The sequence below is a fragment of the Capricornis sumatraensis genome, chromosome 19 (genome assembly GCF_032405125.1).
Source record: "Capricornis sumatraensis isolate serow.1 chromosome 19, serow.2, whole genome shotgun sequence".
Taxonomy (NCBI): Eukaryota; Metazoa; Chordata; class Mammalia; order Artiodactyla; family Bovidae; genus Capricornis; species Capricornis sumatraensis.
In genome coordinates, this window is record NC_091087.1 from 42,068,497 (window position 1) to 42,083,206 (window position 14,710).

The 14,710-nt window shown below is 48.4% G+C and overlaps 2 pseudogenes; both read right to left on the reverse strand.

Annotated features, from left to right (window-relative positions):
- Nucleotides 1–271: 271 nt before the first annotated feature.
- LOC138094992 (granzyme H-like) lies at nt 272–8,310 on the reverse strand (annotated as a pseudogene).
- Nucleotides 8,311–9,631: 1,321 nt separating this feature from the next.
- On the reverse strand, nt 9,632–11,599 carry LOC138094993 (mast cell protease 1A-like; annotated as a pseudogene).
- Between the last annotated feature and the right edge of the window lie 3,111 nt (nt 11,600–14,710).

Consider the following 14,710-nt stretch of genomic DNA (forward strand, 5'->3'; position numbering starts at 1 on the left):
CCAGAAAATTAGAGATACCAAGGGAACATTTCATGCAAAGATGTGCTCAATAAAGTACAGAAATGGTAGGGACCTAACAGAAGCAAAAGAAATTAAGAAAAGGTAGCAAGAATACACAGAAGAACTGTACAAAAAAGATCTTCATGAGCCAGATCATCCCCATGGTGTGATGACTCACCTAGAGCCAGACATCCTGGAATGTGAAGTCAAGTGGGCCTTAGGAAGCATCACTATGAACAAAGCTAGTGGAGGTGATGGAATTCCAGTTGAGCTATTTCAAATCCTGGAAGATGACGCTGTGAAAGCGCTGCATGCTGGAGTCCAGCTCCAGCAGCCAGGGAGTCAGCCTGAAGGGTGAGCGGTGTTGGCGGGGAATGATGTAGCCTCTGACGGGAGGTACGGGACTACATGTTTATTTTAAGCATCAGGTCTTCTTTTATACTTTGACAAAAGCATTAGTCAGAGGTTTGACCTTTTCAGTTCCCCCTGACCCAGATTTATAATCTCACTGTTGCCCTTCAAACAGAGTTCCTGCTCTAGCGATTCTCTTGGAGTCCTGTTTACATTGTAATTCATGCTTATGTCACGTTCCTCAGTTTATTTCACATCTTTCTAAATCCTGCTTTGCCCTAATATCCTAAGCTCACTATCTCTTAAAAAGGCTTCTAGCTATTCTTACCTATTCCTAAACCTTAAACTCAGCAAACTTCCTTTGCCATAAACATTGCCTCACAAACAGGTCTCAGATAACAATCCTTCCCATGGCCTCAAGTGGCGGCCTACATGCTTATCCTGTAACATTCTTTGTAAAGATCCTTGAACAAATGTCAATGGTTACTGTATAGATTATTTTCTGGGCACAACTGCAGAACGCTCTGTGCTTCCTCTTGCTTCTCTCAAGAACAATAAGCACCTTAACATTTTTTCCAGCCAACTCAACTGAAGAAAGGAAAGAACAAGTCAGAATCACAAGGCCTAACTCCTTCATCCTGGGTCTGTGCTTGCGGGAAAAGGAGAGGGGGTTGGGGGCCGTGCCCCCATTTTGTCAGTAATGCCTAATGCGGCTCCTGACAGCTGCATTCAATATGCCAGCGAATTTGGAAAACTCAGCAGTGGCCACAGGACTGGAAAAGGTCAGTTTTCATTCCAATCCCAAAGAAAGGCAATGCAAAGAATTCTCAAACTACCGCACAATTGCACTCATCTCACATGCTAGTAAAGTAATGCTCAAAATTCTCCAAGCCAGGCTTCAGCAATATGTGACCCATGAAATTCCAGATGTTCAAGCTGGTTTTAGAAAAGGCAGAGGAACCAGAGATCAAATTGCCATCATCCACCGGATCATGGAAAAAACAGAGTTCCAGAAAAACATCTATTTCTGCTTTATTGACTACGCCAAAGCCCTTGACTGTGTGGATCACAACAAACTGAAAATTCTGAAAGAGATGGGAATACCAGACCACCTGACCTGCCTCTTGAGAAACCTGTATGCAGGTCAGGAAGCAACAGTTAGAACTGGTCATAGAACAACAGACTGGTTCCAAATAGGAAAAGGAGCATGTTAAGGCTGCATATTGTCACCTGCTTATTTCACTTATCTGCTTAGAACATGATGAGAAATGATGTACTGGGCTGGAGGAAGCACACACCCTGGGCTCCTCTCCTGAGTAGGAGTGAGGGGTGGCAGATGCTGAGAAATTTCATGTGTTCTTAATCTGGGTCCACTGACAACTCCTGTACTGTGGGTGGTTTATCTGAGTTGTCCTTTCCTGGCTGGAGAGAGGAATTTTACTTACTTGTGTTTTGTAGCTTCACATCCTCCAACAAATGCACAACCCACTTTCCTGGTGGTGAGAATGACTGCGATCCATGAAAGCTCTTAGTGAAAACCTTCCTGCCTGCCTGCCACCCCTCCTTGCTGAGTGTCTATGCAGCATCAGACTTGTAATCTTGCTTGGGGAAGGAGCTGGTTCAGAAATTGGAGCTGAGAAGAAGGGTCAGGACTGCGGGAGGTGTCGTGAGATGAGTTCCACCCTCAGGAACGGGGACGGTCACTCATATGTCCCACCTGGGAGGCAGAAGAAAAGCCATCAGTGGCAGGAGTGGCTGCATCTTCCAGAAGGTCTGCCCAGTCAGGACTGCTGGGGTTTCTTCCTTCCAGACACAAAGCACAGGGGAAGGAAGCAGGGGAGGCTCGGTGCCCCCCACCGACCTCCCAGAGCTGTGCTCCCCGCAGGCGGGTGTGAGCATGCCACGTGTGCCCATGTTCTCTGCTGTGGGATAGGTGAGAACGACACTGTCACCACACTTGCACTCCCACTGCAGAGTCACAAAGCAAGAAGAACAACAAGAAAGTGGAGGCTGTGTTGCAGCCAGGGGAGGAGCTGTGTCCCCAGAGGCCCTCAGTGACTGAATCACAAGGGTCTCTATTTCTCCCCTCTTGGGTCTTTGATTCTGGGGAAAGCATGAAGAATTATGCAGTAGGTGAGGGTCAGGGATACAGTGACATGGCCCCTGTGCTTGAGAGGGCCAGAGGCTGGAGGAGACCTAGAATCTGCGGGCAGAGGACACGTGTGTGAGGACCATGGCGTGGGGCTCACCTTGGGGCCAAGGGTAAGGGAGAGACCGCACTTGCTCTAGGAGCAGCGAGACCTGGGCTCACCCACGTGGCCCAAACAGCAACCCCATTTCCTGTCTTGCCAAGGTTCCAGCCTCACATTTTTGGCAAGTTTAGAATTACCTCTTTAAATGTAACTATTCTGCAACAAAGGGATTTTTTCTTATCCTACAGTTTAGAGTGAAAGTCCTGGACTTGATATTCATTGAAACAGAACAAACCATCACTGGGTCCTTCAGCAATGACGACATGATTGGGTTGTGCTGAGGTATCCAGCACCCCTCAAGCTCACCTAGGGGGCTGTCCCACTTGAATCAGGGTGTTTGTGAGTCAGAGGGGCTTCCTTTCCAGAAATGCTGGTGACTGGTGAGTGGGGAAGGGAAAACAGATACCGGTCATCTAATACTTACTCCCCACTAAGTATTCTCTGTCCAGAGTCCAGAGAGCCATATATCTGATGTCTCTGGGCCAGGCCATCCTAAACATGTGCAGATGACCCCAACACTCTCACCACTATGAGGACAGAAGAAAGAGGAATGGAAAGGATGGCATGAGGAGCTCTAAACAGCCCAATCCCAGGGAGTTGAAGCGAGCATCTTATGAATAAATAGAAAAACAGTGGAAGGAAATATGCTTAAGCATTAATGATGGTGATCCAAGATTGTGAAATTTTTGGTATTTTTTATTTTCTAAGATATATATGTTCTGTTTTAGTTGTCTTTCTGTGATGAATATGTTCCATTTATGAGGAATATGTTTTGATGAATATGTGTTACTTTCTACCCAAAAGACATTTTGTGACGGTTGGCGCTCACTCTCCATTCTAATGTTCAGCAAACCACTTCCTCTCAGTGCTCTCTAAGGCGCATGTTTTAAAAGTGAAGTTGGTTTTCTCAATATGTACCTATAGGAAAACCTCAAGATCGATGAAAAATAGAAGAAAAAATATACCCGATAACCTATGGCTATAGATACCTTCGAAACTTTAGGATTCAGTGAAACCAATAATTGCTTTACAGAGACTTTCCTTTGGGGAAAAATATATTTACACACTCACACACACACACACACACACACAGATGTGCGAGCAATGGAGTTGGAAGCAGCTATCTCAGCCCAAGCTGGAAGAGCTCCCTCTAGGTGTCTTGGGGCTGAAGGAGGATATGCCCTCAGGAAACCAGAGGCTGCACAGGGCCCTGGGCCCAGTGTGACAGGCACTCAAGCTAGGCTTAGGAATACTGAAGGCCTCCTGAAACTTTCTCAGGCTTCTGAGCTCTGCATACTCTGATGCAGGGAGGGAACACTGCATGGGGTGAGCTACACCTTTGTAAACCTCCCTCATTTCTGTTAGGGTGGACAAGTGCCCCCCTGCCTCAACCCTCAACCTTGCATTTCTATACACTAATAAAGATGTCCTTTTTATCATGGGGACAGGAATGCAAAAGTAAAAAGTCAAGAGACACTTGGAGTAACAAGTAAGTTTGACCTTGGAGTACAAAATGAAACAAGGCAAAAGCTAACAGAATTTTGTCAAGAGAATGCAGTGGTCCTAGCAAGCATCCTCTTCCAACAACATAAGAGATGACTACACCTGGATATCACTCTATGGTCAATGCTGAAATCAGATTGATTATATTCTTTATAGCTGAAAATGGAGAAGCTCTATACAGTCAACAAAAACAAGACCAGGAGCTGACTGTGGCTCAAATCATGAACTCCATATTGCAAAATTTAGGCTTAAGTTGAAGAAAGTAGGGAAAACATGTAGGTCATTCAGGTATGACCTACATCAAATCTCTTAAGATTTTACAGTGGAAGTGGCAAGTAGACTCAAGGGATTAGATTTGATAGATAGAATGCCTAAAGAACTATGGATGGAGGTTCATAACATTGTACAGGAAGTGGTGATCAAAACCAATCCCAAGAAGAAGAAAGGCAAAAAGGCAAAATGGTTGTCTGAAGAGGCCTTACAAACAGCTGAGGAAAGAAGAGAAGCAAAAGGCAAAGGAGAAAATGAAAGATACATCCATCTGAATGCAGAGTTCCAAAGAATAGCAAGGAGAGATAAAGCCTTCCAAAGTGATCAATGCAAAGAAATAGAGGAAAACAGTAGAATGGGAAGACTACAGATCTCTTCAAGAAAATTAGAGATACCAAGGGAACATTTCATGCAAAGATGGGAGCAATAAAGAACAGAAAGGGCCTAACAGAAGCAGAAGATATTAAGAAGAAGTGGCAGGAATACACAGAAGAACATTACAACAAAGACCTTAATGACCCAGAAAACCATGATGGTTTGATCACTCATCTAGAGACAGACATCCTGGAGTACAAAGACAAGTGGGCCTTCAGTTCATTTCAGTTGCTCAGTCGTGTCCAAGTCTGTGACCCCATGGACTGCAGCACACCAGGCCTTCCTGTCCATCACCAACTCCTGGAGTTTACTCAAACTTATGTATATTGAGTCGGTGAGGCCATCCAACCATCTCATCCTCTGTTGACCCCTTCCCCTCCTGCCTTCAATCTTTCCCAGCATCAAGGTCTTTTCCAATGAGTCAATTCTTCACATCAGGTGGCCAAAGTATCGGAGTTTCAGCTTCAACATCAGTCCTTCCAATGAATATTTAGGACTGATTTCCTTTCAGAAGGACTGCTTGGATCTCCTTTCAGTCCAAGGAACTGTCCTGAGTCTTCTCCAACACCACAGTTCAAAAGCATCAGTTCTTTGGCACTCAGCTTTCTTTATAATCCAACTCTCACATCCATACATGACTACTGGAAAAACCATAGCTTTGACTAGAGAGACCTTTGTTGGCAAAGTAATGTCTCTGCTTTTGAATATACTATCTACGTTGGTCGTAACTTTTCTTCCAAGGAGCAAGCGTCTTTTAATTTCATGGCTACAATCACCATCTGCAGTGATTTTGGAGCCCCCCCACAAAAAAGTCTGTCACTGTTTCCATTGCTAAGTTTTCCCATTCTTAAGTGGGACGCATCACAATGAACAAAGCTAGTGGAGGTGATAGAATTCCAGTTGAGCTCTTTCAAATCCTAAAAGATGATGCTGTGAAAGTGCTGCACTCAATATGTCAGCAAATTTGGAAAACTCACCAGTGGCCACAGGACTGGAAAAAATCAGTTTTCATTCCAATCCCAAAGAAAGGCAATGCCAAAGAATGTTGCAACTGCCACACAATTGCACTCATCTCATACACTAGCATACTCACACACAAGCCCCAGGATGTGTCCTGGTGTCTAGAGGGTGAGGCGTTCCCCAGAACCCAGATCTTCAGCAAACACACTTCTCCCCAGATCCAAGCAAAGTGGACTGTCCTTCTCACCTTAAAGGAAGCTTTCTTTGTCTTTGGGTCCCCCGTACATAGCTGGATGGTGTTGGTGTAATAGTAGTGTAAGTGGGACTCACACATTTGATCCTCCTGCATGGTCAGCTTTACCTCCTGCAGTGAGTTAGGGCAGGTGCCTATGGAGTCCTTCCCCCAGCCAGCCCCACTGCATGTCTGTCCTGGCTTCGTGCAGGCCATGGCCCTGGGCAGGCGGAGCTGCCTCACAGCTGCAGTCTGTTTGGCCTTTCTCTCCAGCTATGGGAAGAGGCAAGAGTCTGGCTCAGCCAGTGGTCCCCAAGCCTGGACAGGGCAGTGATGTTGATGTGTCTCCCCTCTCTCCTGAGCCACAGGAACTGGTCAGGCAGCCAGGATGGGAGGGAGGAAAGGGCAGGAGATCCTGGGAGGGCAATGATCTGATCCCAGGAGGGCAGGGCCAGTGGGGAGTTTTCCTTGCCTGCAGTAACATGATGTCGTTGGAGAAGTTCTCAGGATTGTAGTCTGGGTGGCGGATGGCCCTCCTCACCCCGAAGGCCTGCTGGGTCCTCTCCTGCTGTTTGATGTGTGGCCCCCAGGGTGATGATGATGCTTGAGCTGCACGGAGAGCAGAGCATGTGTGTGGGGATCATGGGGTCACCGGAGATGCACCCCAGGAGCTGTGACAGGCAGGTGACACCAGGACAGGGCAGCAGCTGAGGGGGAATTGAGGTGACAGACGGTCCTGGGCTGAGTGACTCTGGGCCCTGTGCTTCTCGGGGACATGAGGGCAGGGCTCCGGGAGCTTTCTCAGCGATATTGTGAAGTGACTCTGAGTCTGGGTTTTGGCTCTCACTGCACACTCTCATCCTTCTCTGATGCTTTATTTGGCCATTGTGGATCGACCCTTCTCAACCCTGCCTCTTGTTCTCACCTCCGACCCACTGACCTCAAAACTTTACTTGTCCTGTTTCTCAGCTTTTCATCACCCTAGTCCTGCTCGTAAGATGGCTTGTTTGATGAGCTCTTGTGGTCCTGATTTCCAGGATCCTGGGGTGAAGGCGGGGTACCCCTGGGCTCAGCTCCTGGGGAGAGGACGGGTCCCTGTCCAGGCCTCAGATAGGGTAGGCTGGCTACTGCCCCTCACCTTCCTCTGCAGTGAGCAGCCGTCAGAACAAAGTCCTTTTGTATGAGAACACCACCACACCTCTTCCTACTCATCTCACCCAGAAACTGAACCAAAACCATGTAGGGGCGGGAGTGGGGCTTGGCCTCATGGCCCCCAGTGATCTCCTCTGAAAGTAAAGGCTGAAAGATGGGGAGATGGGGGAGGCTATGGTTGGAAGGGAGATTCGGGAAGGTTGCAGTCAAGGTGGGTCAACAGTGCTCAACAGACACTAGGGGAGAGTCCTCCCGGTTCTCAATGCAGTGGGATAAACTTTTCTGAACTCCAAACCTCAGTATTATTCTCCACATCCTGATTCACAAACATATGGAGGGGCCAGAGACTGCCTTCCAGAGGGTGGAGCCCAGAAGATCATGGATGGGACCCCCTGATGAGCCCTCATTCTCATGGAGTCTCCTGGACCCCTCTGAGCCTCTGCTAATGTCCTGATGGTGCCATTTGCTAATAATCCACCTATGAGTTTATGGAGTTGGATTTTCTAAAATCCTCATGTACTAGAGCATAATGGATCCCAGGATCTCAGTAAACATCTGTTGACGCGTGAATGGCCTCCAATTAGCTTTTGGCTGAGGTTTGTTGGGGATAGTACTGGTGGGATTTAAGACCACAGGGATAGGGGAGGACACTGCCCAGGACAATGGGGCAGAAAATGAACAGCTTGGGGCCTGGGGAAGAGTAACGACACCCAGAGATCTTTGGGTGCTGCCATCTAGCCATTTCTGACCAGTCACACCCTGGGCTCCTCTTCTGGGCAGGAGTGAAGGGTGGGGAAACTGACAAGTTTCTCTGGTTCTTAAGCTAGGTCCACTGACACCTCCCGCGCTTGAATGGTTTGTCTGAGGTGCCTTTTCCTGGCTGGAGGGAGGAAGTTTCTTACTTGTGTGTTATAGCTTCACATCCTCCACCAAATGCACAACCCACTTTCCCGATTTTGAGAGAGAGGCTAAGAGCTACCTAAGCTTTTAGTGAAGGCTTGCTTCCTACCATCCATCCTTGCTGAATGTCTATGCAGCATCGAACTTGTAGTCTCAGTTGGGATGGGAGCTGGTTCAGAATTTGGAGCTGAGCAGAAGGCCCAGGACTGCAGAGGTTTAGTGAGATGGGCTACCCTGTCGGGAATGGGGATGGTCACTCACATATCCCAGCTCGGGAGGCAGAAGAAAGGCCATCAGGAGCAGGGGTAGCTGCATCTCCCAGAAGATTTGCCCAGGTCATAGCTGCTGGGGTTTCTTCCTTCCAGACACAAAGCACAGGGGAAGGAAGCAGGGGAGGCTCAGTGCCCCCACAGAGCCCCCAGAGCTGTGCTTCCCCCAGCCGGGTGTGAGCATGCCGCGTGAGCCCATGTTCTCTGCTGTGGGACAGGTGAGAACGACACTGTCACCACACTTACACCCCCACTGCAGAGTCACAGAGCAAGAAGAACAATAAGAAAGTGGAGGCTGTGTTGCAACCAGGGGAGGAGCTGTGTCCCCAGAGGCCCTCAGTGACTCAATCACGAGGGTCTGCATTTCTCCCTTCTCGGGTCTTCTTAGATTCTGGGGAAAGCATGAAGAACTACCCAATAGGCGAGGGTCAGGGATACAGCGACATGGCTCCTGTACTTGGGAAGCTCAGGGGCTGGAGGAGACCTAGAATCTGCGGGCAGAGGACACGTGCGTGAGGACCATGGCGTGGGGCTCTGCTCGGGGCAAGGGTGAGGCAGAGACTCCACTTGCTCGAGGAGCAGCGAGACCTGGACTCACCCATGTGGCCCAAACAGCAGCCCCATTGCCTATTTTGCCATGGTTCCAGCCTCATATTTTTGGAGGATTTAGAATTTAGAACTTTCTCTTAGTCCCTTGGCGCTGAAGGAGGATGTGCCCTCAGGACACCAGAAGCTGCACAGGGCCCTGGGCCCAGGACTCCAAGACAGGGCTGTGACAGGCACTCAAGCTGGGCCTAGGAATACTGAAGGCCTCCTGAAACTTTCTCAGGCTTCTGAGCTCTGCCTGCTCTGATGCAGGGAGGGAACACTGCATGCGGTGAGCTACACCTTTGTAAACCTCCCCCAGTTCTGTGAGGGTGGACAAGTGCCCCTCTGCCTCAACCCTCAGCCTCATGAGGCCCTCCTTCCAAATCTGGATTCTCTTTTTTCCCCCCAAGGCGCTGGGATGGGGGGGAGGGGAGTAGGTGTGGACGAGGAAGAAGGCGTATGGGTGAGACACAAGGGTTGTCAAGAAGGGGGTTGTGTATTCCTGAGAGGGGTCTCCCTTCTCTGATGGAGCTCATGGGCAGCCTGGAGCGGGAGCTGGCACTGGGGACGTGTGACTGGAGGGAGCTGGCTGTCAGTGCAGCAGTGAACAGATGTTTCCCTGACATAGCAGGTACCTAACGAATATGTGAATAAAGGAGGAATCAGTGATTTCTGCTCAAGAGATGAAAGTTTATTAAGTTCCAGACAGCCCTCCTCCACCCACTTTGACCAAGGCTTCCAATCCCAGGGAAGATGGAGGGGACTATACCAGGGGCTCCTCAGTCTGATCCCTGCCATTTGTACTCTGTCATTGTTGTCTGGATCCAGGATAGAAAGCTGGAGATTCTGGTGTAGACATGTGGAGTTGTACCATCCTTTTTTCCAAAGGACACAATGCCCTGGGCCACACCATTACACACGAGCGGGCCCCTGGAGTCACCCTGTGGGCAGAGAGAGCAAGGGCTGAGCTCACCTTCTTCAGGTCTGGTCTCCCTGCCACCCGGGGGTGGGTGGTCCCTGTTAGGGGCCCTGGCTGATAAAAGGGTTTTGTTGGTCCTGAGGTTTCAATCTGGCCCAGACAATCCGCCTCCTCCCACAGGAAACCTCTGCCCATATGTGACTTTGAGGCAATATCCATCCCCCAGGGACCTCAGACAGACCCCAGATCGGAGGACAGGCTGGGGACACAGGACAGAACTCGCTCCCACTGCCCCAGATCCAGAGACCAAGGCTTTGCATGGATGACACTGGGGAGCTCACCTTAAAGAAACTCTTGCTCTCTCTCTCGGGTCCCCTGCACATATCTGGGTGGTGGTGCTGTAATATGTGCAGCGATAAATGCATTCCTCGGACCTTTGGACCTCAAGCTCTCTACCTCCTGTAGTTTATCTGGGTGGGGCATATCCATGCCAAGGTGACCCCAGCCAGCCACACTGCATAGCATCCCTGGATTCACCGTATCCCAGTGCCTGGGCAGACTGATGGGGCTCACAGCAGTGGTCGCATTGGCCTTCCTCATCAGCTGAAAGTAGAGGAAAGGCATTGTTACCTACTGATGGCCCACAGAGACTGAAGGACAGTCATGGGGTTGCCTTCTTCACAGCCCTGGGACAGAAGGCAACCCCACGACTGTCCTGCAGTCTCCAGACCTGCAGGGTCTGGAATGAGGTCATGGGGGATGCAGAACCCCAGGAAGGAAGTGTCCCAGAGTCAGTGCAGCCACGTGTCCCACCTGCAGTAACATGATGTCGTTGGCCAAAGTCTTATCATTATAGCGTGGGTGCGGGATGGCTTTTCTCACTGGGATGACCTGCTGGGTCTTCTCTCGGTCCATGATGTTATGTGCTCCTAGGGTGACGTTGATTGAGCTGCACAGACTGCAGAGAAGGAAAATGAGTCACAGGAGACACAGGCCAGGAACCTGAAGGAATGCTTGGGACAGGGCAGGACTTAGGGAGGGGAGAATTCTAGGGGATGGGCCTTGGAGCTGAGCATCTCTGTGCTGTCTGCTTCCATGCAGCCTGGGCAGGGTAGTAGTTCCTGGAGTCCACGGAAGGTGTTCAATCCTGCACAAGTTTGACTGTGTCTAGGAAAATGTGAATTTTTCACATGTGCACTCTGGTCTCCAGGGTGCAACATTGGCTTCCTTCCATATTATGTTAGATCAGACCCTCTCTCCATGCATCAGTGGCATTGACCTGTCCCTCTCTGGCCAAAGCTCACCTGTCCTCCGAAGAACTTCTTACCTTCCCTGGTGGCCTAGGTCTGCAGCCCCTGAGATTGTTCCCTGGGAGGAGTCAACAGAGGGATGGGGACCTGGGCACTGCTCCTCACCTTCCTTGGCAGTGAGCTGCCGTTAGGACAAAGTCCTCATGCACGAGGAAACCCCCACAGATCAAAATTTTATCTGCAGTCTGTATTTGAAGATACGCCATGTAAGGACTGGAGTGAGGCTTGGCCTCATGGCCCCCGATAATCTTCGCTGAAAGAAAGACACCAGCCTACCCACTGTGCTCATGCAGCCAAGGGTAGAGAGGGGAGATGGGTCCATATTTGCTTGTCTTTGACCTGAGTTAGAAGAGTTCCTGAAGATGGGCCAGAACGAGGCTGTGTATGAGTGTAGCATCTGAGCAGGACTGTGTATGTCGGGAGAGACTGGGCCTCTGATGGTGGGACCGTTACTCACCTGCCTCCCCAGTGGGGGACAGAAGAAGGGCCAGCAGGAGCAGGACCAGGAGCAGGACCATCTCTGCAGGAAAGCTGCCCAGATCTGAGCAGCTGCTACTTCCATCTGGTCTTTTAACCAGTGTCTCCTCCCTTGTTGTGGCTTTTATCCCTTGAGATTTCTCTGAAGCCTCACACTTCTGTCTGATCAGGTCCTGGGGTCTGAGTGGAGAGTGTACTTAGTGATCACCGCAGAAGCACCCATAAGCTCTTGGCTTAGTGCCATCACTCAGCAGAAAGCAAGAAAATCACTACAAGTAGAAGCAGTGAGACGCTGCATCAACAAATACCAGATCTTTGAGCCCCATCATTCTGGGTTCCATGATGAGAGATTCATGACATAGAATGTCTTCATTTCTGTGGTTCTTTTTGATCACCAGGGTGATTGTGTATTGAGGCCTCTTTGTATGAGAAATTTGGAGATAAGGTCTCTCACTTCTGGTGGAGGAGACAAAACCCCCAGGGTCAAACAGGATGGTGAGAACCATGGTGTGATAAAAGAAGTGAGTGTTGTTTTTTTTAAACAGCAACATTGTTTTACCCATGAATCTGCATTTTGGTCAGGATACAGTGTGGATAGCACTCCTCTGCTCCTCTTGGTATCAGGGAGGTTTGAAGCCTTGAGGCTGAATTACTGATGTCTCGCTCACTCATGCCCAGTGGATGGTGCTGGCTGTTCACTGGGCATGTTGGTTTCTCTCCATCAGGCACCTCAAGTCACCTCTGTCTCTGGGATTGTCAGTCTCCCTCACACATGACATGTTGTTGGCTTTCTCCCGAATAAGCATCTGCTAAGAAACAAGCCAGGCACAAGCTGGGCTCTTCTAATTACCTCACTTTTGATGTCCTATGGCATCTATTCTACCATGTCCCTCTGTCTGAGGCAATCAAGAGCTCCCAGCAGATTAAACAGGAAGGGCCCAAGATTTCATCTCCCAGCAGGAGTGTTGCAGTCAAGGAAGAAGAGCCTGTGGGATGGGAGTTCCCTGTGAAGTGAGAATGGGTGCCAGGGAGGCTAAGCAGAATTCCCCCACCACTACCCAGAGAATGGCATTCTGATGTCCCAGTACAATTTGCTAACCAAATTATCCTGGTCATGTCCCAATAAAGGAAAAGGTGGAGAGAGTCATGGAACTGAAAACATCATGGGGCCTAAACACCTTGATCTCAAGTCTCTTCTAAAGCAATGAAACCTTTGATTAAGAAACAAAGCCCACTGTCAATACGGATTCTGGCAGGGGAGCCACAGTTAACCAGGGCGTGGTGTCCAAGCCAAGCCCACGTGGGGTGAGCATGTGTCCACGCCTGGGTCTCTCCTGTGTGGACACACTTCTCACCCTGCACCCTGCATTGGGCATCCCGGATCAGGTAACATAATACACGTGAGGCAGAGATTCAATGCCCACGTGGGATAAGGAGGGTGTTCACACAAGGGATGGGTGGTTTCTGAGCAAGGGGGTTTATGGGCCTTCTTGGGGGTGGGGGCAACCAGGTGGGATTTATCAGAGCAGGACAAATAGGGTGAGGTGGGCATTGGCGGGGGGGCTCCCTAATGTGCATCACCAGATTCTGGGGCATGGGAATCAGGGGATGCTCTTGGGGATGATGGGTGAGAGATGGGTTATATACATCTCTGCAGATGCTGATCAGATTAAGTCAACTTATTAAGGCTACTGAGCTAGGTTTTTCATTGAGGATTAGATGATGATTGTGGCATCAGTGTTAACTTCCTGGGTCTGAAGGTTGGATGGTGGCTATATATGTCCTTGTTTGTAGGAATTACATTCTATAGTATTTGAGAAGCAATAGAATGCCGTTTCAGTAACTGACACTAGCAAACGGTTCTGGAGAGGAAAACTTTTTGAATCGTGATTGCAACTTACCTATGAGCTTGAGATTGTTTCCAATTTAAAAGGAAATCTGTACCTTTCACATATAGAATAATAACCTGTTTTCAGATATAATTTACAAGAAAATCTGTTACAGTAGTACCAAATATAGGTATGAGGCTGAGGAAAAACTTAAGCAGAATTGTGAAAAACCGATTCATGCAAAATGTTAACCTGCTTCTGAAAAACACAAGAAAAGTCTTTAGACACAGCAAGATATTCTTACTTCTCGAATACAAAGAGTGAAAGTGCAAGTGAAGTCACTCAGTCGTGTCCGACTGTTTGCCACCCCGTGGACTGTAGCCTACCAGGCTCCTCCATTCATGGGATTCTCCAGGCAAGAATACCGGAGTGGGTTGCCATTTCCTCCTCCAGAGGGTCTTCCCAACCCAGGGATCGAACCCGGGTCTCCCGCATTGTAGGCAGACGCTTTACCATGTGAGCCACCAGGGAAGTCACATACGATAGATCTACACCAAAATGTACTGATTCTCCCAAGTTAATATATGAATATGGTTATACAAATAATGTATATCATGGGATTTTTAAAAGAAACCTATTGAATTTTTTCTCCTAGTGTTCCACAAGTTCTAGACAATTTCTAACATTTATGTGGAAAATAAACATGAAAGAATCACTAGGGAAATTTTTTTTTTTTTACTGTCAAGGTTCAAATTTTGGCTTCACTAGCTATGTGTTTCAGCTTCTATTCTTTATTTTTTTTTTATTTTATTTTATTTTATTTTTTTTTCACTATTATTTTATTTTATTTTTTTATTATTTTTTTTTTAATTAAATTTTAAAATCTTTAATTCTTACATGTGTTCCCAAACGTGAAACCCCCTCCCACCTCCCTCCCCATAACATCTCTGTGGGTGATCCCCATGCACCAGCCCCAAGCATGCTGCATCCTGCGTCAGACATAGACTGGCGATTCAATTCTTACATGATAGTATACATGATAGAATGCCATTCTCCCAAATCATCCCACCCTCTCCCTCTCTCTCCGAGTCCAAAAGTCCGTTATACACAGCTGTGTCTTTTTTCCTGTCTTGCATACAGGGTCGTCATTGCCATCTTTCTAAATTCCATATATATGTGTTAGTATACTGTATTGGTGTTTTTCTTTCTGGCTTACTTCACTCTGTATAATCGGCTCCAGTTTCATCCATCTCATCAGAACTGATTCAAATGAATTCTTTTTAACGGCTGAGTAATACTCCATTGTGTACATGTACCAAAGCT